Here is a 23,609-nt window from a genome sequence, read left to right on the forward strand (position 1 = left end):
ACATGGTTTATGTTTCAATGGTTTGAACTCTCTTGTACGTGTTTGTGAACATGTAATGTTCTATCCAAATGCCCGACAACCTCGATGGTGATATGTTATACCTTCAACTCTCCGAAGTGTGAGATTATATGATCAAAGCGATGTTCCGAGCATAGATGAAGATAATATGCAAAATAGAGGGGTTGATATTACAAGGGGTGGAGGCTGTCGAAAGCTTGGAGCCAGCATTGGCTAACAATGATGGAAATACAAGAGTCCAAGAATTCTTTGAGAACGAGGAGGACTCATTCTTTTGTGGTGACATGTCCATCAACCTTCCAGTTTATACGGAGTTGTGTCAGGAGATTAACATGGGACCATAGGATACTTCATACTTGGAGCATCCATTTACTCAATTCATTGACCAATCGCTTATAAGGGTACATAAGATATGCATTTTAAGTGAGATTTTTTTTAAATGATTTATATTACTGTGCTTTGTATGATTTAAATTGATTATTATAACATCATTTTTTATCTATGCAGGTGACATTTTCAGGATGAGTCGAGGGATGAGCGATGAGGAGTTACAGGACATCTTCGGACGCATGTCTCCAGACTAGATCGCCAGATTCAGAGAGATGGCAGACCAGGATCTATCTCGGTCTTCGTCAGGGCGCTCTGCTAGATCTGCTTCAGTGCGATCGAATGCTTTGGCTTCGAGCATACGAGCTCAATGCTCACGACTTGGGCCAGAGGGAGGGAGTGCATCGGGATCAGGGGGATGCTGCAGAGATACAGAGACAGTGAGCCCGCGGTCGACACGGGATATAGGTGCAACTCCTCGCTCTTGTGGCCCTTCTAAGGAGCGTGCCTCAGGCTCAAGTGGATGCTGTGGAGACACGGATGCGGTGTCTCCGTCTCGTTGTTTAGCTGGAGCTGCATCACCTCCAGGATTTGTCACACCTGTGGGGATGTCTACTCTAGTTCCTGCGGCTTTTGCACAGCCCGTCAGCAACAACAGGTGGATGCCACTCCGAGAGATATTATCCCCGTCAGTACACCGGATGCATAAGGGTCTCCTGGATATACCCAGGAGCGTGGACGCAGATGGGAGAGGACCCATCTTAGGCAGACTCCAAGGGGTTATGGATATCTAGTCGATAGTAGGTCATGAGACATCATCATGAATGATGAGGGGAAAAGGGTGATGGCTCGCATGAGAGAGTTGTGCCAACAAGTTTTTTGGCACAACGTCTTGGATCATTGGAAGAACATACTGGAGGGGAGCAAGGACTACATAGTAGCATCCTTGTACGAGGAGTTTCCAGTTGTGCTAGCCACAGTAGATAGATTCTCTACGGGCTGGATGATGGATTGCATGCGTGCATACATGTCACATAGACGATCCAACGCACGCAAGGTAATCAAGAGTGGGGCTGCAAAGCTCCAGTGGTTAGATGTAGACGACTGGCACCGACTGAGGGAGGAGGCTACAGATTCTCCAGGACGTTGGAGTCAGCAGTGCGAGGCAGCGAGGGCACGACTCGAGGCCGGAGTGGTCCATCATCTTGGGAGTGGTGGCCACAGGACATATTTGGAGGACTTTGTAAGTTTTTCTTTTGTTTTGCTTGTTTATTTTTTTGAAATATTCTTTGTACTGACAATCATGTTTCTAACAGTTAGCATTTTGTTTGCTTTGCAACACTCCATTACAAATCGTGATCCGACTAGCCTTCAGACTCGATATGCAGAGAGACAGGTCTCTCTGCATTGATCGACCGATTGTATAGACGCGGCGGCCTTGTAAGTCACTTATTTTTCTTGTCCGTAGATACCATGAGATATTTGAATGCATTATTGTATGGTGGACTGATGTGTTGTTTCTTTTTCTACAGAGTCCATTCGATGCTCCTTTGCGGCGGGACGAGCTTTCTGGGGACGAGGATTTGTAACTCGCCCTTGGATCCCTGGAGCTCACACACCTTTATTTTTTAGTCGTTTGATCTATGTAGACATTTTCTATGTATTAGTGATATCCTGTCATGATTATATCAATCACTTTTTATGCGATCATGTATTTATTTCATGTATCAGTTTTATGATTCCACAAAATTTTATTTTTTCCTATTATCGTCGCTATTAGCGTTGCAAATTTTATTGCTCGCACCGTTATTGGTGTCGTTATGTACGTCGCAAACCGTCGCTATCAGCGTCGGTATTGGCATCGGTATCAGTAGCGCATTTGCGACGCTGATACCAAAACCAATACGGACGCTGATACCGACGGTAATACTAGCTATTCTATGGCATCGCCAATAATGATGCTTTTTGCGATGATGGGGCAAATTTTGTTATTCGCATTTTCGTTGCTTTAAACATCGATATAAGGCCTATATCTTGTAGTGTTCATTAGGACAAGAGGACCCTTTTTACTTGTAGAGAGTTGTTTAATTTTCATTAGGCCAAGAGGGCCATTTGTTTGTTTGGTGCAAGTGTGGTTGATGGTTTTTTGTTTTAGTGTTGCACTAAATAGATTCGACGGAGCACCTAGAGAGAGTCTCTTACTGTGTAGAACCTTCTTGTGGCTAAGTCCAAGCGATATCCTTACTTTCCAATTATGATTTATGTGTATATGTATGTGCAACATTTTTCTTTTGTGGGATACCGGAATTAAAGATGGCAAGGAATCCCAAGGTTAGGTTAGGTGTATCTAGGGAGGTTTGTGCAGTTGTCTACCTCCTCTAAAGACATTACTGGGCACTCTAAGAGCTATTTTTTAGGGTACTTCTAGTAACCCTATTCTACTAACCTACTAAGTAGCCATTTCTCAAAGTTCCTATTAGTTTTAAGGGCAGATAGGGAAGCCTACCACATAAAAGAGAAGCAACAATGAATATATTTCACTACAACAGAAACGAGGCATAGACGCGCAAAGTCGGGTGCGTCTATCACAGCGTCTATAAGTGCATGTAAACGTGCGTGTAAATAGACGCGCATTTTGCGTCTATATATCCATGCAAATAGACACTAATATAGACGTGCTAGCAGATGCACAATTATTTAACCACCTAAAATTAGCAATTCACATAATTAAAAAACCAACGTTAATTTAACCACCTGAAATTGATTCTTGAGCATGCACATGTGCCCATGATAAAAACCATAGAATTAAGAATACACATTGAATCATTGAATTAAAAAATAGAGTTAATAATTACTTTTTCATTGCTCTCTAATGAATGGCAGTTCCTCCAGTTGACAAGCCTGATATAAGTAATTAGCAGCAAGCAACAAAAACCTTACAATTAGTAGCAAGCATTGCAATATGTATATCATAATTTCTCTACGTACTTGAAGATGATAAAAGATACTTCCTTTTTGTTATGGAAAATTCAATTTAGCTTTAAAATTGACTATTGATTCTTGAGTATGCACATGTGCGCATGATAAAAACCATAGAATTAGGAATACACATTGAATCAATAAGCAAATTATCTCATCACTCTCTCTTTTTCTCTCTCCTCTCTCTCTCTCTCATTTCCTTTTCTCTCTCCTCTCCCTCTCATTCCTCTCCCTCCCTCTCTCTTTTTCTCTCTCCTCTCTCTCTCATTCCTCTCCCTCCCTTGCCCTCTCTCATTCCTTTTTCTCTCTCCTCTCTCTCTCATTCCTTTTTCTCTCTCCTCTCTCTCTCATTCCTTTTTCTCTCTCCTCTCCCTCTCTCATTTCCTTTTCTCTCTCCTCTCCCTCTCATTCCTCTCCTTCCCTCTCTCTTTTTTCTCTCTCCTCTCTCTCTCATTCCTCTCCCTTCCTTGCCCTCTCTCATTCCTTTTTCTCTTTTCTCTCTCTCATTCCTTTTTCTCTCTCCTCTCCCTCTCTCATTGGCATGGGAGGTTGGAATACACAAGGAGGGAGGTTGGAATACACAAGGCTTACAATGCAAAGTCAGAACACTACAGGGTAGAGGAGTCTGTAAAAAGACAGCTATCAATCAGGTGACACTTTTTGGGTACTGGCATGGGCTAACAATATAAGCAACTTGGACCAAGACCATTTCACAAGTGAGCTATTGCCTTATTAATGTTAAGTATCACTTTATTGGCTCCTTTACCCTAAATATACTAAAGAAATCTGGACAACCGGACTGGCATTAGGTCCTAGGATAATTATTAAAATGCAAATCATTCATTAGTTTTGAAGCCACAATAAGGTCGCATCTAACGCTACAGCATCAGCCTCAGATTTTTGCAAATCCTCACACACCAGCAAATCAATAGTGGCTCCGCCCACATCAACCACAACAAACTTTTCTCCTTCTCTGATGGATAGGAATCTAGCATTTTGAAGACAATGCAAAGATGCAGCCTCTGGCTCCAGAACTACTCTTAATAGATGAGGGCTAGCATCCTCTGAGCATGTTCTACTTGACACTCCCTTGACCATACCAGCTTCCTGAGCACATTTCCTCATCTTTTGCTTGGCAGCTTCTGCCTATATTGCTGGCGCGGAAATACACCATTGAATATCCTTCATCATCAATTGCCCACCATACCTGTCCCTCAAGTAATGCAAGATAAATTGTGATACTTTCTTGAGGTAGTCGACGATGAGAGACTCAATTGAAAGGCCTTGAGGAAGAGCCTTCGATTTGGATTGACCTTTGTAAGGAGCTTGTTCTGCTAGATATAACTTGAAACCACTCATGAAAGTACTTCCGCAAGGAAGCGATTGCGTGCATGCAACAATCGTCTAGATGGCAATCTGGTTTGTGTTTTGCAGTAGGGCACAGAGGAGACCTCATGCTGCAGGGGCCAGTCGCGGTTGATGTCGTGCACAGATGTGGATGTCGTGCAGGGGCCATACCCTCTCTTGCTCTACTTGCCTATTATGTTTAACATCTTATCTCTTTTTCTCTCTCCTCTCATTCTCTCTTTTTTTCTCTCTCCTCTTCCTCTCTCATTTCCTTTGGTTCTCTTCCTCTCCTTCTCTCATTTCTTCTCCCTCCCTCTCTCTCTCTCTCATTTCCCTATTATGTTTTCTTCTCTCCCCCTCTCCCTCTCCCTCTCCCTCTCTCATTCCGCGTCTATTTCTGTGTCTATGTTCGCGTCTATACTCGCGTCTACCTGAACAATAGACGCGCATATACACGCAAAAATAGACGCACACGTCAAAATTCAAATCATACTTAAATCATTTCTTTTCAAACTACGCCTTTCCTTTTCTGCGTTTTTTGCGGTTCTGAAGCTTGAGTTTAGCCGACATGCAGTCTCTTCATGCCTCACCTAGTCTCTTCATGCTGTGTGGATTATCGAGGACTCAACAAGATAATAGTCAAGAATAAATACCCTTTGCCGTTGATACTAGAGGTCTTGGAATGCCTTAGAAAAGCCAAGATCTTCACAAAGATTGATCTACGAGGGGCTTACCATCTTGAATGGATCAAAAATATGGCCTTTTGCACAATGTATGGTCAATTTGAGTATGTTGTTATACCATTCGGTCTCACCAACACTCTTTTAGTGTTTCAAAATATGATGAATGATACTTACAAGAGCATCTGAATGATTTTGTGGTTATACACTTGGATGATATCTTGATATTCTCAAAACATCTGAAAGAGCGTGAGCACCATGTAAAATTAGTTTTGGAAAAGCTCAAAGAAAAAGATTGTATGCAAAACTTGAGAAATGTTTTTTCCATCAGAAAAAAGTGAAATTCTTGGGATACAATGTCTCCCAAAGATGAATCTTCATGGTCCCCAAGAACATGAGCCTATTCTTGATTGGCAAACACACACATGTATCCGCGATGTCCAATATTTCCTTGGCTTTGCCAACTTCTACATGATATTTATCAAGGATTACTCAAAGATAGTCACACCACTCACCAGACTCACATGAAACTCAAATTTCTCATGGACCCCAAAAGCTGAGAAGGCCTTCTAGACCCTAAACACCACTTTCACCATTGCCCTAATCCTAGTCCACCCAGATCCTACCAAACCATTTTTCTTGGAGGCTAATGCATCAGCTATGCCTTAGGAGCCATTTTGTTCTAGCATGGAGATTATAGTCATATGCATTCAATGGCATTCCACTCAAGGAAGTTCTCCCCTGTAGAGATGAACTATGAGATCTATGTCAAAGAACTCCTTGCCATTGTAGATGCCTTTGATACTTGGCGTTGTTCGTGAAGCTATGCGTCCACCACTGTGAACCTAAGGGTAGATCTTTTCACCAAGAATTTGAACTCAATAGTTAGCGTCATTAGGAATTTGTTTTCCGTTATGAGTGTCTTTTCGTTTGCCATTCAGTTTGAATTGTCAATTTGAAAATTTGATTGCTTGATTCCGTCCTAAAAAAATTTGTATTCACTTGCAGTCAACGGGAACATGCAGATGGAGATCTATGGTTTGTCATACGATTTATTCACATGTGCACTAGCTAAGATGGAAAGAAGGGGGGCACAAAACATGGTTGATGAATAGTTCATGATTATCAAACTAGATGACTATTTTATTTGCATGATGTTCGATTTGAAAGGGTCAACAAGAAGAGAAGTACTAGTGAGCTCAGAAAGAAACGTCTCATAGTTATGAAGTACTGGCATATTCTTTTCCAAGATTGGGAGAAACCATGATAAATCTTGACCACAAAGAAAAGTCCCAATGAATCCCACATTGGAAGCATCATCTCGATACCTATCTAGTTGCATGCGGATATAGAGCTTTACTTGTTGCATGAATCCCCTGAACTTCGAACAATCACCATTGAACTTCTCTAACATGTTGATCTTAGGTTCTCTTGTTGGAGGTTGATAAACTTGTGGAATCATCTGATCACTTCCTCTATTGTTCTCTACAGGTCTCAGATCTAGTCTTGCATCTCTTGAAGTGCAGGGCCTAGATGCATTGGGTGCTCTATTTGAAGTTGTGCTTGCTATTTATTCTAGCTTTGAATTTTTTCTTGGAGGTTTTGAAGCGAGGGCACGATTCTTTCAAGGGTCACCACCATGGTGCTCAATAGGGCTAAAAAGTAGTCTTGCCAAAACTATTATTGGAGCACTAGACTGTGTTGGAGAGACGAAACTAGATGCAAGATGCGTCACAAGAATTCTGATTTCAAGATAATCCCACGTAGGGACACAAGGTACAATGATAACAAGATATGGAAAATCCCCATTATGAGAAATATGGACTCTCTTTTTTGCCCCGTAAGGAGAATAAAGAAATATAGGCCTAACCAATGAGAGCACTGAGATTCCAGATTCATGTAACATGAATCTTCTAGCCATATCTTGGCCCAAATCTTCCCTCAGTAATAAAATAAGGGAAAATGTGGGGAATACAATGCTCACACTTCCGGGAAGTTTGTGACTTGAATTTTCATTTTCTTATTTTTTGATGTTTGACTTTTCATTTCTCCCCTTTTCAGTTTTTCCCTCTTTCTTAGGCGGATCTCAAATTTATCATATCTCTTTCCCTACTTCTTCTTTCCTGACGAAATCTTACAGCCTCATTGTTGCTTGCCCTATCTGTAACCCTATGAAATTTCATTTCCTCTACACAAACACAGAGTGAGTTTCACACGTTTTATGACAGCAAAGCTTGTTCTACCAAGGCCCTAATATTTTCTTCACAAAACTTTATAGGTATATTGTTCTCTTCCATGGATGTTCTATGGTAAAGTTTTATCTCATTTGGACAAAACTTGTGCAAGTTATGTGCATTCTCTAACATGTAATTTCTTTTGTTTTGGTACTCTAGGAGTCTCTTACAGTCAAGAACAATGATCTTTTGAACACTCAACTTCTTCTTCAACATCGTACGGTTTCTTTGTAAACAAAGTTACAGGTATGTTGTCTTGTTTTTTTGTTGCTCCATGGTTAAACTTTATCTCGTTTGGAAAAAATGTATGCAAGCTATATGTATACTGATTTTTCCTTTGTTTTTTTACTCCCTAAGTCTTTGAGGGTGGAGAACAATGCTTTTTTAAAAACTCAACTTCCTCAACATCTTTGGGCTTCTTTGCAAAGGGAGCCACATATATATTGCCACTTTTTTCTGTTGCTCCACGGTTAAGTTTCAACTCATTTGGACAAAGCCTATGTAAGTTATAAGTATGCTTTGACTCAATATTTCTTTTGTTTTTGTACTCTAGGAATTTGTCAGTGAAGGAACAATGGTCTTGTTATAAGTCAACTTCTTGTTCATCAACATCTCTGGGCTTCTTTGTGAAAAGAATTGCAGGTACAATGTTTTTTTTAAATTTCTCCATTTAAATTTCATTTCATTTGGAGAGAACATTTGCAAATTATACACACGTTGATAGGTAACTTTTGTATTTGGTTACTATAGATGTCTTCACAGAGGAAAAACATTAGTAACATACTTGTAGTGGTCTTCAATAGGAAAGATAGTGTCGGTAATTGGATTTGTGATAAGTACTATAAGTTGGATTGGATTTTGATGCACCCAAGTACTCGAGGGAGTTTCAAGGTCAGGCGTAAGGATGTTGAAAACCCTAGCAAACATTGGAGAGGTAGAATTTTAGAGTTCAAAAAAGTGTTCAGTGGAACAAGTACAGTAACAAAAGTGTTGATCCAACATGTTTATACACAGAAACAAATCTCTGTGCACGACAAGAACTACATGGAAAATTATAAACAAAAAAATAATTTTTTAAATTTTATCATTGTTTATTCTTTTGCATCGGAGTTGTTTTTAAAAATCTTTGCAGTGTTCTAATTCAATCTTGTTTTACTGACAGCTCTATATCCATCAACTTTGCATAAATGGCAGAATGTGGAATGTTTGAGCAGTAAGATACATGTTTGATATGAAGACATAGGTTCTTTGATCTATGATGATAACTATGCAGGTCAACTTGCAACTCAAAATATCTTTTTTTTATAATTCATTGTATGTAGTAGAAAGCCAAAGATTGCAGCATGTCCCATTTCCGCAACTATCTAGTTGTGAATGGTTGATTGATAGCTTGGAGTTGTCAGGAGCATGTAAGTCCAAGATGAAATCCGACATCAATAGTGCTATGAAACCCACCACAGGCTCTAAAGATGTGCATATTAGTTGGTTTATTCCATTCTCATTGTTTGCACATTTGTTTGGTTCATGTGATGTTCTAAAGAAAACAAAGATTACTTATCAATGCAAGTGTCCGTCTGAGGAATGGATGAGTCACCTATTGGGTGAGTCTTGGCAAGTCAAAAGAACACATTTTGATGAGACGATTGAATGCAGGGTCAACCAATTTGATCTCACATTCATGTAAATCTTTTTTACTACTTTGAATGCCTTGATTTGATTGACATAGGTCTTGCTTAGATGAATTGTTGTATTATTCGCATTTACTTACCATTATCTTTGTTTTTATTATAGGTATTTCATCACTAGACAAACTCTGTGCATTCGCTTTCGATATAGAAGATGGAAAATTTTGTGAGGGGAGTGGATTAGCTTGGATCAAGATACCTGAGATGAGACACATACAGCTCTTATAAATGTGGTTATCTTGTGGAATGGTCATAATCCTTTTGTGGTCAGTTCAGAGAGCCATTGGCCCATTTCTTTTCTGAGACAAGAAATCCAATTAATGTCCAATGAGCCCCTTTGCAACTTCTATTTCAAGTTAGATAATAGAAAGGTCAGGATTTGTAGTGAGCAATCCATGACATGTAAACAATGTGCTTCTCCACATATCCTTGAGATAGTGGAATCCTTGTAAATTTTTTTATATAAAGAACGAATATAAACTTTTTTTAAACTTCTGGGTACTTTCAATTTAGATCATCTTAGTTTACTATGATCCAAGCGTGCGATAATACATACTGTAATTAGTCAATCGTGCTGGTTAAAATCATAACTAAATTGCAGGCTGGAGTTCTATAATCTATGCAATATTGTCTTTGCATAATGGTATATTATAGCTCATCTCTTCTAGTTATTTCTTAAAGTTAAATATTAAATTGGATCGAAGGGATTTTGAAGGTCTTTCAGATTTCTTTTTTAAAATTTTTTCTATATTTTCTGTAGTTGGACTTGCATATACTCAACGATCCAAGTATATTCGAGGATATAATAATGTAGAACGAAGCATTTGTATGTATATGTAATTTTAACAGCTACTTTAAAGTATTGAAATAAAGAAACTAAGATAAGAGTTTTAATTTGAAACTTTAGTGTTCAGAATCTTTATTTAAAACCCTAGATACATAAAAGTTATAACTCCAAACTCATTTTCACTTTCATTCTCTACTTCCCTACACTTGTGCTCTCCTCCCTTCTCTCTTTGTGTGCCATGGCTACCACTCCTACCTTCACCGCATGGATTAGCTCCACATGCTATGTACACATAGGAGGCCGAATATACCCTAGGTTTTGCGCGACCTTGAGTCTAGAGAGCTCGCTTTCCGCTGTAGACCCTAGCTCTAGTATACTAGCATCGTTTTGTGATGTGGCAAACCCTCTCACTTGCTCTATTCCGAACTCTGCTCTTAGATGAGTCCCCATAGATTTTCTATATAGTTTACGTGCTGGATCAAGCCATACAAAGGTAATAAATTGAGCCCTCGTGCATGTGGGGCAGTATCTCCATACCAGAGCAGTGCCCACCTCATCCTAGGACCATGCCACGATGGATCTCATCAAGCACGGTGCATCATTTGCCATATATGTTTGGTGCACTGAGGTGCAAGAGGACAGTGAGGAAGACATCGACACACCCTCTAGGCCACAACTAGCAGCCACAGCTAGAGTATTTCGAGAGGGATCCTGAAGAGATCACACTCGATTCGAGAGTAGAGGCAGCACAAAGCTTAGCCATTGTGCACCCACCTCCTTGCCCTGTTTGTTGAGATGCCGACAAGCGATGAGCCACCCTTTGCTTCTCTCCATGCTATCATCATCGAGGGGGTGGAATATTTACTTATGCATGATGTACTAGAAATTTTGGAGCTAAGGGAAGAAGATCTATATTGTATCATGGTGCGTGATGCACTTGATGATTTTATAGATTTTGATATACAAGATACACTAGCACATGTTGATGAGGTGGCTCGATATGATGGCATGAGTGTCGATGACATCTCTACCATTGTGAGCATCCAAGAGCAAATTGAGAATGTGGCGCCATAGTATGAGATCTCACATGATGAGTTCGAGTGGTTGTAAGAAAGAGTTTTTGGACCTCGACCTGACTACGTAGTACCTTCCTAAGAGAGAGATGAGGGTGGCCCAGCTACAGGAGAAGACCTAGATGCTCCATTACAACAACAAATAGATGATGCAGAGAAGGTAATGTTATCGAATTAATGTTATTGAATTTGCGTCAAAATTTACCAGTAGGGCCTCTAGGGCATCGGGAGTATGCGCATCAAATTTTGATGGGATCAGGCCCCCAGAGCTGCCCTGGCCGGAGGCTCGCATCTGGGGGCCTGAATCTACACCTCGACGAGGAGACGAACCACCCTTGCAGAGCAACGTCACTACACGGTGCTGGTGGTACATTTCAGCCAACCACAGCATCACGTCAGAGCGCGGACGACCAATTCCACCCTCCCTCAAAGAAGGCAAGAGGGTGTGGGGGAGTTAGGGACACTCAAGCAGGTGCATGCCCTTGGATGAGCCACGGGTGCAAGTTGCATTCAAAGACTCGATGATTCATGGAATTCTGCAATTCACACTACATATCACATTTTGCTGCGTTCTTCATCTTTGCAAGAACCAAGATATCCATTGCTGAGAGTCGTTGTGTTTTGTTTTTCAATCTTCCCGAGGGGAGGAATCTCAGACAAGACAAGGTTTATTAAGTTCCTCTTGCCACCCCCTGCATGCGGGGAGGGGTAAAGGGTTTATCAAGGCGGCGACATGCCCAAATGGGCACGACGGAGGGGAATCACCCTGAGCAAGGGAGAGAGGTCAAAGGTGTCCCTCCTTCTCCTCCACCCGCACGGTCATGGGATGACCCCGGTGCATAGCCTCCCTCATTGTTGCCCAACTCCGATGAGGGGAGAGATGATGTCGACCGCGCCTTCAAGCACGATCCCTCACGTGACATTCCATGGTTCGGATTGTTCTCATGGATGTGTGTCAATGATCCTTCTGCAGGTTCACCTACGGAAACCTTGTTACGACTTCTCCTTCCTCTAAATGATAAGGCTTAATGAACTTCTCACAACGTCATCGGTGCCAAACCACCAGCGTCACCGCAATCCAAAAACTTCACCGGACCATTTAATCAGTAGGAGCGACGAGCGGTGTGTAAAAGGGCAAGGACATAGACAATGCGAGCTAATGACTCGCGCTTGCTAGGAATTCCTCGTTGAAGATCAATAATTGCAATGATCTGTCCCCATCACGATGAAATTTCAAAAGATTACCCAGACCTCTCGGCCCAGGTGTGGTAAACTCGTTGAATTCATCAGTGTAGCGCGCATGCAGTCCAGAACATCTAAGGGCATCATAGACATGTTATTGCCTCAAACTTCCATGGCCTAGATGGTCATAGTCCCTCTAAGAAGTTGGTCACGAAGAGGATCCTTCGTGTAACTAGTTAGCAGGCAGAGGTTTCGTTTGTTAACAAAATTAACCAGACAAATCACTCCATCAACTAAGAACGGCCATGCACCACCACCCATAGAATCAAGAAAGAGCTCTCAATTTGTCAATCCTTACTATGTCTGGACCTGGTAAGTTTCCCTATGTTGAGTCAAATTAAGCTGTAGGCTCCACTCCTGGTGGTGCCCTTCCATCAATTCCTTTAAGTTTCAACCTTGCAACCATACTCCTCTCGGAACCCAAAAATTTTGATTTCTCATAAGGTGTTGGTGAAGTCATCAAAATAACATCCGCCAATCCCTAGTTAGCATCGTTTATGGTTGAGACTAGGACGATATCTGATCGTCTTCGAGCCCCCAACTTTCATTCTTGATTAATGAAAACATCCTTGGCAAATGCTTTCGCAATAGTTCGTCTTTCATAAATCCAAGAATTTCACCTCTAACAATGAAATACAAATGCCCCCAACTGTCCCTATTAATCATTACTCCGGTCCCAAAGACCAACACAATAAGACCAGAGTCCTATCACGTTATTCCATTCAAATGTATTCATAGGATAGGCTTGCTTTGAGCACTCTAATTTTTTCAAAGTAACATCACCGAATCCACGTCCCAGCCAATTAAGTCCAGGAGCGCGTCTCCGACAGAAAGGGCGGGGCAATCAGTGCACACCAAAGGAGGCGGACCGCACGCCCCACCTCGAGATCCAACTATGAGCTTTTTAACTGCAACAACTTAAATATACGCTATTGGAGCTGGAATTACCGCGATGGCTGCTAGCACCAGTCTTGCCCTCCAATGGATCCTCCTTAAGGGATTTAGATTATACTCATTCCAATTACTAGACTTGTAAAAGCCCAGTATTATTATTTATTGTCACTACCTCCCCATGTCGGGATTGGATAATTTGCGTGCCTGCTACCTTCCTTGGATGTGGTAGCCGTTTCTTAGGCTCCCTCTTTGGAATCAAACCCTAATTCTCCGTCACCCGTCACCACCATGGTAGGCCTTTATCCTACCATCGAAAGTTGATAGGGCAGGTTTGAATGAAGTATCGCTGGCGCTGAGACCGTGCGATTCGGGAAGTTATCATGATTCACTGCGTTACTGGGCAAGCTCTCATCGACCTTTTATCTAATAAATGTATCCCTTCCAGAAGTCGGGATTTGGTGCACGTATTAGCTCTAGAATTACTACGGTTATCCGAGCAAGGTACCATCAAAGAAACTATAACTGATTTAATGAGCCATTTGCAATTTCACAGTACAAGAGAGTTTATACTTACACATGCATGGCTTAATCTTTGAGACAAGCATATGACTACTGGCAGGATCACCCAGGTAGCTATCTTTCGTCACACGAGTAGCACCGCTACTGCGCGTTCTGACTCCACATCAAGTGTGGCTGTGGGGCAAAAAGGCACGACCTCATCACCAATGTGTTGTTCTTGATATAAAGAGAAAGAGGGGAGAATCATGAAGGCTCGAGAGCATACGGGGAGAAAAAGAAAATGACAAATGGGGATGAGGCAAGGGCATGCTTTCGTTTCCCACCGTGGACCAAGCCACACACGAGCACATGCATCGTCCATTGCCACCACCATGCATGAGGCGTGCTCCACAACATTGTCTTGTCTGCCACATTCTGAGCTCGTGTCAAGTCGAAAGACGATGGAGACGCTCATGCATTCCACAGTTTCACGTCAACAAGAGCCCATCATGAGGTGCACTTAACCCCACCGAGAACAAGCCCCGCCGATGAAGGCGCACCTCGATCACATCATTCCATCGATTTCGGTCCATCCGTATCGATACAAGCCACACAATATTCATGATGAGGTTCACCGTTAGCATTGAGAACCATGGAGCTCGAACATAATCTTGCCACCAACGAGACACATGTTCAAGGCATCGCACTTTGCTCCTCACCGCCTAGTGGGCACATGTTGACTGCCACGATGTGATGTCCTCGCAGGGATCACCACAAGTCACTTGAGCCTAACCGTTCGGTAGGGGGTACATGGCATTTGCCCACGAGACACTCCTCGCACAACAAGACAGATGCAGGGACCATACGCCTCACCTCACCCTCCCTTGGATCTCTAAGGAGTGTTTCGATGGAGCAAGCACCACTACTATCATAGGTGCAATGGGCTCCAACGGCAAGGCATACCTACAAAGCTCGATTTTTTTTTTTGGGGGGGGGGGGGGGGGGGGTGCATCGCGAAATGGTGTGTGCTGAGGGAAGGGGGGCCGATTTTTTTAGGGGGGAGGGAGGAGACGCATCGCGTCATGGTGTGTGTGTTGAGGGAAGGGGGGGGCCAAATTTTGGAGAGGGGGAGGCGCATCGTGACATGGTGTGTGTTGAGGGAAGGGGGGACCGAATTTTGGAGGGGGGGAGGGGGGAGGAGGCATGTCGCGTCGCGTCATGGTTTGTGTGTTGAGGGAAGGGAGGGAGGGGGGTGTCATGTTATGTTGGGAAGGGGGAGTGGGGTGTGTCGTGTCGCGTCATGGTGGAGGGGGAGGGGGTCGTGTTGTGACATGCTATGTTGAAGGGGGGTGTCATGTTATGTTGGAAAAATGGGGAAGGGGGCATGTAGCATCATGTCGTGTCGTGATGTGTTTGGGAGGGGGGTCATGTTGCATTGGGAAAAGGAGGAGGGGATGCATCATGTAGTGTCGTGTTGCGTTGGGGGGGTCATGTTATGTCGCGCCTTGTTGTGTTGTGTTGGAGGGTGTGTCGTGTTATGTTGGAAAATGGGGGAAGGGGGGGCGTCGCGTTGTGTCGTGCTGTGTTTGGGAAGGGAATCATGTTATGTTGGGAAAAGGGGGAGGGGGGCACGTCTCATCATGTCGTGTCATGCTGTGTTTGGGAGGGGGGTCATGTTATGTCATGGCACACCCCCCACACGACATGGCACACCCCCTCCCCCTCCTCAAAAAACCCCACTCCACCTAGTCTCCCCATGACGACATGGCATGCCGCCCCCTCAAAAAAACCCGCTCCACCCAACCCCCCACCAGGACATGGCACATCTCCCCTCCCCCCCTCCCCAACGACATGGCACACCCCCCACTCCACCTACCCCATCCCCCGCCCCTCCCCCACAAACCCACAAATCCCGCTCCATGCAAACCCCCCCATGACATGGCACACCCCTCCCCCTCAAAAGACCCCGCTCCACCCACCCCACCTCACCCCCAACCTTTCTTGCTAATTCAAAATAAGTTTACCATGACAATGTGAAGCAATTATTAGTCCATTAAGCCTATGAGAAAGGGGGGAGAGTTACACATAGAGAGAGAGAGAGAGAGAGAGAGAGAGAGAGAGAGAGAGAGAGAGAGAGAGAGAGGGCTGACATTATTTTTCTTTATCAAAATAAATCTATTGTAAAACTTATCAAGGGCTTGGAGGTTGTTATGCAAGTGCAAGACCATTAAATATTAGACAACACTAGAATTATCAATTCCAAAGTGTGAGAGTAGGGTGATAGCCACAACTACAATTGAAGAATTTGATACAATGCAAACTACATTAGGAGCTTCCACTCATGCTAGAGATAAGTAATGTAAGTTTAATTTTCCTTAAATTGATTTAGGATAATTATTAAACATGTAATATTTAGCCTCGTTTTGTTTTATATGGGCCGACTAATTTCCAAATTATAGAAATGATGAGCTTCCTATGTTCAATGCCGAGATGGTGAAAAATCTCATCAATTGTGCATTGCACAAAAACACTTCAATACTATTTACTTATATTTCTTCCCACCATGCCTACCATGCAAAGATGTTAGAGGACTCATACCCATTCCTACCCAACCTAATGATATAGATTTAGATGATGTATATGATATCCTAGATAACTCTAAGAATTTTGACATAGTGAGTTTGGGTATAGAGAGAATGCAAAGGCTGTGAATAGACCCAAGCATATGTGTAGTAGCTACAAGATTTTGTATGTAAATCACAAATTCCCCTCCTGTATATAAAATAAAGTTTTGTATTCAAATTGGGAAATCACCTTTGTAATGGAATTCAAATTATCTTTATATTACTTTTCGTCATTTTTATAGTTGTTGCATTTGTATTTCTTTCATATAGATTGTGGTAGGGGAGAAACCTATTTTTTGAAAATATCTCTACATGAAATATATCTCTCATTTCTCTAAGGCACCTAGACATTATTAATTTAAAAAGCACATGTATCTTACTTAATCTAACACAATTTTTGATTAGATGTTTTATTTATCTTACAACAATTGACTTAAACATATGTGCAAGAGGGATATTTAGCTTCTTGTTTGCTAGGTCTATTGCACTTAACATTAAGAGATGTTTGCCCTTACATTAAGCATCTATAAGAGCTCATCCTCTAGGCAAATCTCTAATATCGGCTTGCTACCCTTGGCCCGTCATGCTATTCAAAAATACATTTTTCCTCCTAAATGATAGTACCATAGGCTCTAGGCACATGTTATGCTCATTAATCAATCATTTTTTGATGCCTCATCATGGAAGAAAAACATCAAAGGATAATTTTTCTTTGTTACAAAAGTACATTCCAAGATTCCAAAGTATATCAAAAAAATTGGCCAACTTTATGTTAGTTACCTCATGCTTTTGAAATCTATGAACAAGTTAAAAAAGCATACTAGTTTAGCCTGATTACACCCTTACAAAAACCAATTGAATATAATATGCCAAAATAGAGGCACAAGATGCTCGAAGAGATATTTAGAGGCTTTCAAGATCAACATATATGATAAAGTAAAAAGATCACCTTTTAAAAAGTTGTATTGGATGTATTGAAACATCAAATTCTAGAGACAAAAAATGTTACATCAAGCAAAAAACATCCATATCTAAGTGTTTCAAAGATATATTTAGATTATATTTGTCACGTTTTCAATAAAAATGCATGAAGATTGATATCATTGATGGCCAAATGTTACTTTTGACCACACATAGTGCTATCCTATTTTTCTATTTGATAATCTTATCATTAACCTCATTTGAAAAGTTGACATATCTTTAAGGCATTTTTAGCACAAGGTATCTACTTTCAAAATATTCTCAATTTATTGCACCAATTATAGACCATTAAAAATATATATTCATTAGAAGGGATGAAGCATCTTATGAACAATATTTTGAGGTCCTTTGGTGAAGACAATAGTATCAATGACTCAAACACTCTAGTTCAAGAATTTGAAGAGGTATTAGGGATTTGAGAAGTTGATGATTACTATTATGGCCATATATTGTCCACTTGATAGCATTCACATGATCTATCTTGGTCAAGAAATAATATTATCATAAACATATACTTTGGGAACTTAAAGAAGGACATGGTGTAGTACTAGGCACAAGTGTAGAGAAAGAATAATCCATTTGATGCTTAAGTGAAAAACATTGGATGTACAACAAAAAGGATCTAGCATGTTGGGAGAATTTTGAAAGCATTGTGCATGCATGGGTAATGCAAGGAGAGGCTACAATAATTAATATTAAGATACATAAACATCTCTTTCTTGACTAGAAAATAATAATACTTTTCCAATAGGTTGTTTCAATGTCATTTTTCCTTTCATTTATTGATGGTTATATCACTATAAATGTAATAAAATGGACATCAAATACTAGAGTTTTCTAGTCTATGCACAATGTTATCTGAATTTAACTTTGACTTTACGTATTGATGGTGTTTATATACATCATTCTAAAGGAGGATATTCAACCATACACGACAAAAGTTACCCATAAATACCACAATTGATAATCACTAACACTTTTATGAGATTTTATGCAATGAATGATTTTTTGTCCATATGGTAAACTCATCTAATTTTTTAAGTTTGCTTTAATTCTGATGCACAAATTAAAATTGTGTTTCATATGCATCAACATTCTACTACAAAGGTAATTAAATAAATATACCACAAGCAATCATGAGAAGTACTCTTACAAAAGTTCATTTTCTCAATTTCAATGATTGCTTACTTATAAGAAAGTTGTCTCTTTATTAGTCTTGCACAATCCAATAATCTTGTAACACTTGCATGGACTCAATTTGAAGTCACATGTTTGATAAAATCTTTGTTGCCCCAAAACCAGTGGGATTCACTATCCCAAAATAGTTGTAATATGGTGATTCTTCTTATTCTCCTCCTCCTCCTCCTCCTCCTCCTCCTCTTCTTCTTCTTCTTCTTGGTGTAAGTATTGCTCTTCTTCATTTTGCTATCATGGATAATAATGAGCTATGCTAGGTGACTCATGCAATTATGTGACAACAAATTGAATGGCTAAGAATGGCCATAGCAAACTATTCACTTAATTCTCCTACTTTCTCATGTGCCAACATCATTTCCCCACTTATATTTGATGATCACATTGATCATGAAATAATAAATTATCTTTATTCTTACATGTATAGTGTCAAAATACTTGGGAGTCCCACATCTCTCCTTCTAGCATAATATTGAAAGGTAAAGTTGAGAAGTAGAATTAAGAATATTGTATCAACATTATCATGAAATAAATGTGTATTTTTATTATCAAAGACACATAGAGATCAACACAAAGATCAAGATTATCTTTGTTAATATAAAGTAAAAAACATTCCTCACCAAGAAAGCATAAAGTTTAGATTATATTTTGGATAATCATAACAACATAGTTTACTTTACATACACAGACATGATACATTATGACATCTCCTTTGTGCAAATCACAATCCACATTAAGGGAAAGAAGTGCAATGGCTAAGATGGATACTCACTAAAGTGTAGGGACATCACCCAAATGGAGGTGAATACATATATAGATGATGTATGTAATAAACACATGTGCAAACACGCATGTGTTTATTATAGTGTATTCACCCAAATGGAAGTGAATACACTACATAGATTATGTATATAATAAACATATGTGTAGACACGCACACATATGCACACATTCTTTCTCTATGCACCTATCCATATGCATAGACTCCCTCTTCTCTTTGCCCTTATTCTCTCCAAGCTTTAAGGTCGCAACCATGGCAACAACAACATGGTTGTAGCATCTCATTCCTATTTCTATTATGTCAAATGCAAGCAAAGTGAATAAGCAAACCATAATATATAGTGTGCTTGCATACTAGAATAGATTATTAGTATCCTTTAGGAAACTAGATGCATTCTTGTAATTGATGTGGTGTGGCTAATGACAACGGAATATTCTTCTAGTGTTCCCAAAATGCTTCAAGTAGCACCATGCAAGCTATTGAGGGCTTGAAGTGGAATATTGGCTTGCCTTGCATATGACATTGAAGCATTAAAAAAACGTCTAGTTCAAGTTCAAAACTGCCAATATGGTCATAATTCCTACATGAAATCCTCATTAAAAAAGGTCTCTTGCTAAAGTTCAAAATGCCCCATAAGGGCATAATTCTTACCTGAAATCCTCATTTCGTCGTTTGACTGCTGCCCGCATTGATCTAAGATTGGGAATAAAATGACAATTGCACATTAAGCCATCTAGAATGAGTTAGTACTATTGCGAGTTTCTAGAGTAAGACGCAAAGGACTGATACTTAAAAGCGATCCTAAACACTACTAAAATCCTCGAGCACTATTAGGACAATCGTTTGCGGACGGCGTGTTAAACTGGAAACGCTGTTAGATTAAGTTAGAGATACAGGAGGAGTAACAGTGATGATATTTGCAACCAATCTTCGGATATTGACATCATCATGATTGGCAGCTCCGGCCTCGACGCAAAAACACAGGTAACAAAATGTACACACACGTCCGAGGATGTGCGTTGAAGAGCTCTCAGAGGAGAAGCTGCGGGGAAGATGCAGGTCGGAGGAGCATGCGTAGCTTAACACACACACACACACACACACACACACACACACACACACACACACACACATGGCGAAGGATGGACTCAGTGTCGAGGCTCCCCTCCGATAAGATAGCTTCCCTGATTAATGAGGCTCCCATCCGATAAGATAGCGGTGCTGACCACTACTTAGGTGGGATGGCAATCAAACGTACTGCGGCCACGCAGAGAAGGATGAGCAGGGCGACGGGGATGACAGAGAACACGAAGGGAGGGGGCGCGACGAGGGTGGGCATGGCCCAGGGCGTGGCCAGCAAGACCACAGAAACAGCCAAGAAGAGCAAGATGGATGGAACATGAGAGCACGCCATGGCGAGATTGGCGACGACCCACCGAACGATGTATTACTATCTCACAGCGAAACAAAAGCTGCTTGCAGGTTGTGACCGACGTCGTCTTCTTCCGACCTCTAACTCGTCTTCGTCTGCCGAGGGCTGCTATTTGCTCTCTCGTTCTCGACTGCCGCGTATGCGTGCCACATATACAGGCCCTCCATGGCAGGCCCGTACAGAAAACCGACCTACGCGCTGCCACTACTCTCTCCCTTCTACGACTGGCGCTAGTCGTAGCGGTGCCAGCAGCACTCGAGATTATCGCAGTCATACTCATCTGCAAGTGGACAATTTTCTGAACACATGCACGGAGACACAGAGAGAGAGAGAGAGAGAGAGAGAGAGAGAGAGAGAGAGAGAGACGTGAGAGAGTCAGATACAATGTAACCGTAGCTCCCCAAAACACTAATTGACTATGAATATTCGATCATGTCCAACGACGGTTGGTGATATGATTAGCTCCGATTTGGATACATGTAATCTCTCTCTCTCTCTCTCTCTCTCTCTCTCCAGAGACTCTTTTCTCTCTCTCTTCCCTCTTGTCCACCAGTTCCAGTCCAGTCTCCATGCGCGAGCGTATGTTAGCTGCAAGCTGCTGCATTCAATGAGCCTCTCTCTCTCTTTTTTTTTTCGTAAAACCTCTCTCTCTCTCTCTCTCGATCGCATCAGTGCGTTTTCACACTTCAGAAACTTCAAATCCCCTCTCCCTTCATTGGTGCAACCTATCCTAAACCTACTTCCAGCCTTTTGGACGTATATGATAGTATAGTCCAAACGCCCTCTTATTGTAGTCTGCGGAACAATGGTCGCATGTGCACCAATCCGTTTGACCAGCAACAAGCCGTTCCCTCGGAGAACAACATTCTCCTTCGTTTGCCAAAGTAGAATCATGTGTATGTTATCGTTCATGGACTTATAAGTGTTCTAGGCTCTAGAAAGACTGAGAGAGACCATAGGATAGAGTGTGTTTGGTTACAACAACAAATGATGATGCTCCTTGTAATGGCACAATGTTAAGAGTCCTTGCACATGCAGATCTAGTGATCTTTCTAGTTGGCTAACATGATTTAGAGCTGTGTTGTGCTTGATGCCTGTAAGGGTTATGGGGATTTGTAGAAATCATTTTTCCTGGGGTGTCACACTTGGGATGTGGAGCTGGTAGGTTTTACCAAAGTGTGTTAGAGAGAGGCAAGAAAGAGGCATTTGATTGGACTAAGACCTCCAATTACAATAACTTTTTGCCATTTTCATCCTGCTCAACCAATCAATGTTCATAACGTCAGTAACCTCTCGTTAGCACCCCCTTTTGAATAGATGCTTATGTGGGTAAGAGATGGTTTTGTTAATCTTGCTCACCTTAACCCCATCTCGTGATATCATGGTGTAGTGGGGGGTGGTACCTTCCTCCCCACTATACCATGGTTCGATCGGACCCTTGGAGGAATGAGGGGGATGCACCTATAAGAAACAATCCATGTCACATACATTGCGTATTAAAAGACCCCTTTTACTAAGGTGTGATCATAAGGCAATAAATGGCCTCTTTTTCTTAAGAAACTTATGAGATTTCTTCAAACTACATTAAATGGATCCTTCAATAAATGTGATCCCTAATTTATTTAAAATATTGCTAAATATAATAATTTCTTATTTGATTGATTCCATGTGATACACTTATACCTTTTGAGGTGCGCCCTCCCCCGTAAATTGTAAATGTAGACATATTTTAGGTGTCGTGAAATGGTGTGGACACTTACACAAATAGATCAATATTAGGAGTGACAAATAGAAAGATGAGGATGAGCATAACACAACTAGAAATGAATAGGCTTAGCAATGAAGCCAATATAACGAAAAAGTAGCAATTGTCGCTAATGCAATTATGACCTTTATTGATTAAGCTACATGTTTGTTGAATAACCGATGGAAACAAATAGGCATCATTTTATGGAGTTAATATCATCTTTTATGTGACATTGTACAACCATCACTAAACTCTTCTTTTAAGCAACATTATTAGTGACATGGACAAACTGAATGTGATTAATATAGCAATGCATATTATGGCTTCAGTGATGCTTTGTTCAAAATTTTCCTTCCTCATTCATTGTTGCCAATTCATCACATGGGTTTATCATTTGACTAATATCATTCTCTCCATCAACCTTCATTGTCACTTTCTTTGACTATTTGTTTAGGGTTGAAATAATCTCCCTCCCTTTGTTTCTTTTTCCTAGTGTATCTATATAGGAGAGGATGTGATGTAGAGAGAGAGAGAGAGAGAGAGGGAGAGAGGGAGGGAGTGTTTGAGCCCCAAATCTATGCCGAATGCACAATTGGATTGAATCGCCTTATATAGAAACATAATAACCTTTATTAGTAGAAAACTTAGAAATAATGACATAGGAACATGAGAACACATACTTCAGTATTAATACTCAATAAATGAAATGCATAAACTAGAGAATATACTAAAAAGAGTAGAAATAGAGATATAAATCATGGCGTCTAATGTCATATTATATTGCTAAATAAAAAACTCCAATATACAATTGGTCGTGATCAAGAAGGATGATCCATGCATGAAAAATATACTAAATACCTCTTTAGGTCATGTTTTTCAATTGCCTACAAAAAACTGCACTTCATGAGTCATAAAACTTCATGAGGCATTTTATGTAACATGCCCACCTATCAGTTGTTCAGGCACGTTTTTAGCGGTCCATCGAGAGACGAATCTAAGCGACGTCACTTGGCACTCCGATGGAATGTCACAGGGTTTATCGCCCAGGGTTTCCCAAGTCTGCATCACAAGGGAACGTTTGCGGAT

The 23,609-nt window shown here is 41.0% G+C and overlaps 2 non-coding genes across 2 annotated transcripts; both read right to left on the reverse strand.

Moving 5' to 3' along the window:
• Positions 1-11,588: 11,588 nt before the first annotated feature.
• On the reverse strand, positions 11,589-11,743 carry LOC148037678 (5.8S ribosomal RNA). Its single transcript, XR_015690809.1, has one exon. It is a non-coding gene; the product is annotated as a 5.8S ribosomal RNA (ribosomal RNA).
• Positions 11,744-12,086: 343 nt separating this feature from the next.
• Positions 12,087-13,898, reverse strand: LOC148037679 (18S ribosomal RNA). Its single transcript, XR_015690825.1, has one exon. It is a non-coding gene; the product is annotated as an 18S ribosomal RNA (ribosomal RNA).
• Between the last annotated feature and the right edge of the window lie 9,711 nt (positions 13,899-23,609).

The sequence above is a fragment of the Lygodium microphyllum genome, chromosome 4, assembly GCF_053477565.2.
Source record: "Lygodium microphyllum isolate KBCC chromosome 4, Lygodium_microphyllum_v1.1.10, whole genome shotgun sequence".
NCBI classification, from domain to species: Eukaryota; Viridiplantae; Streptophyta; class Polypodiopsida; order Schizaeales; family Lygodiaceae; genus Lygodium; species Lygodium microphyllum.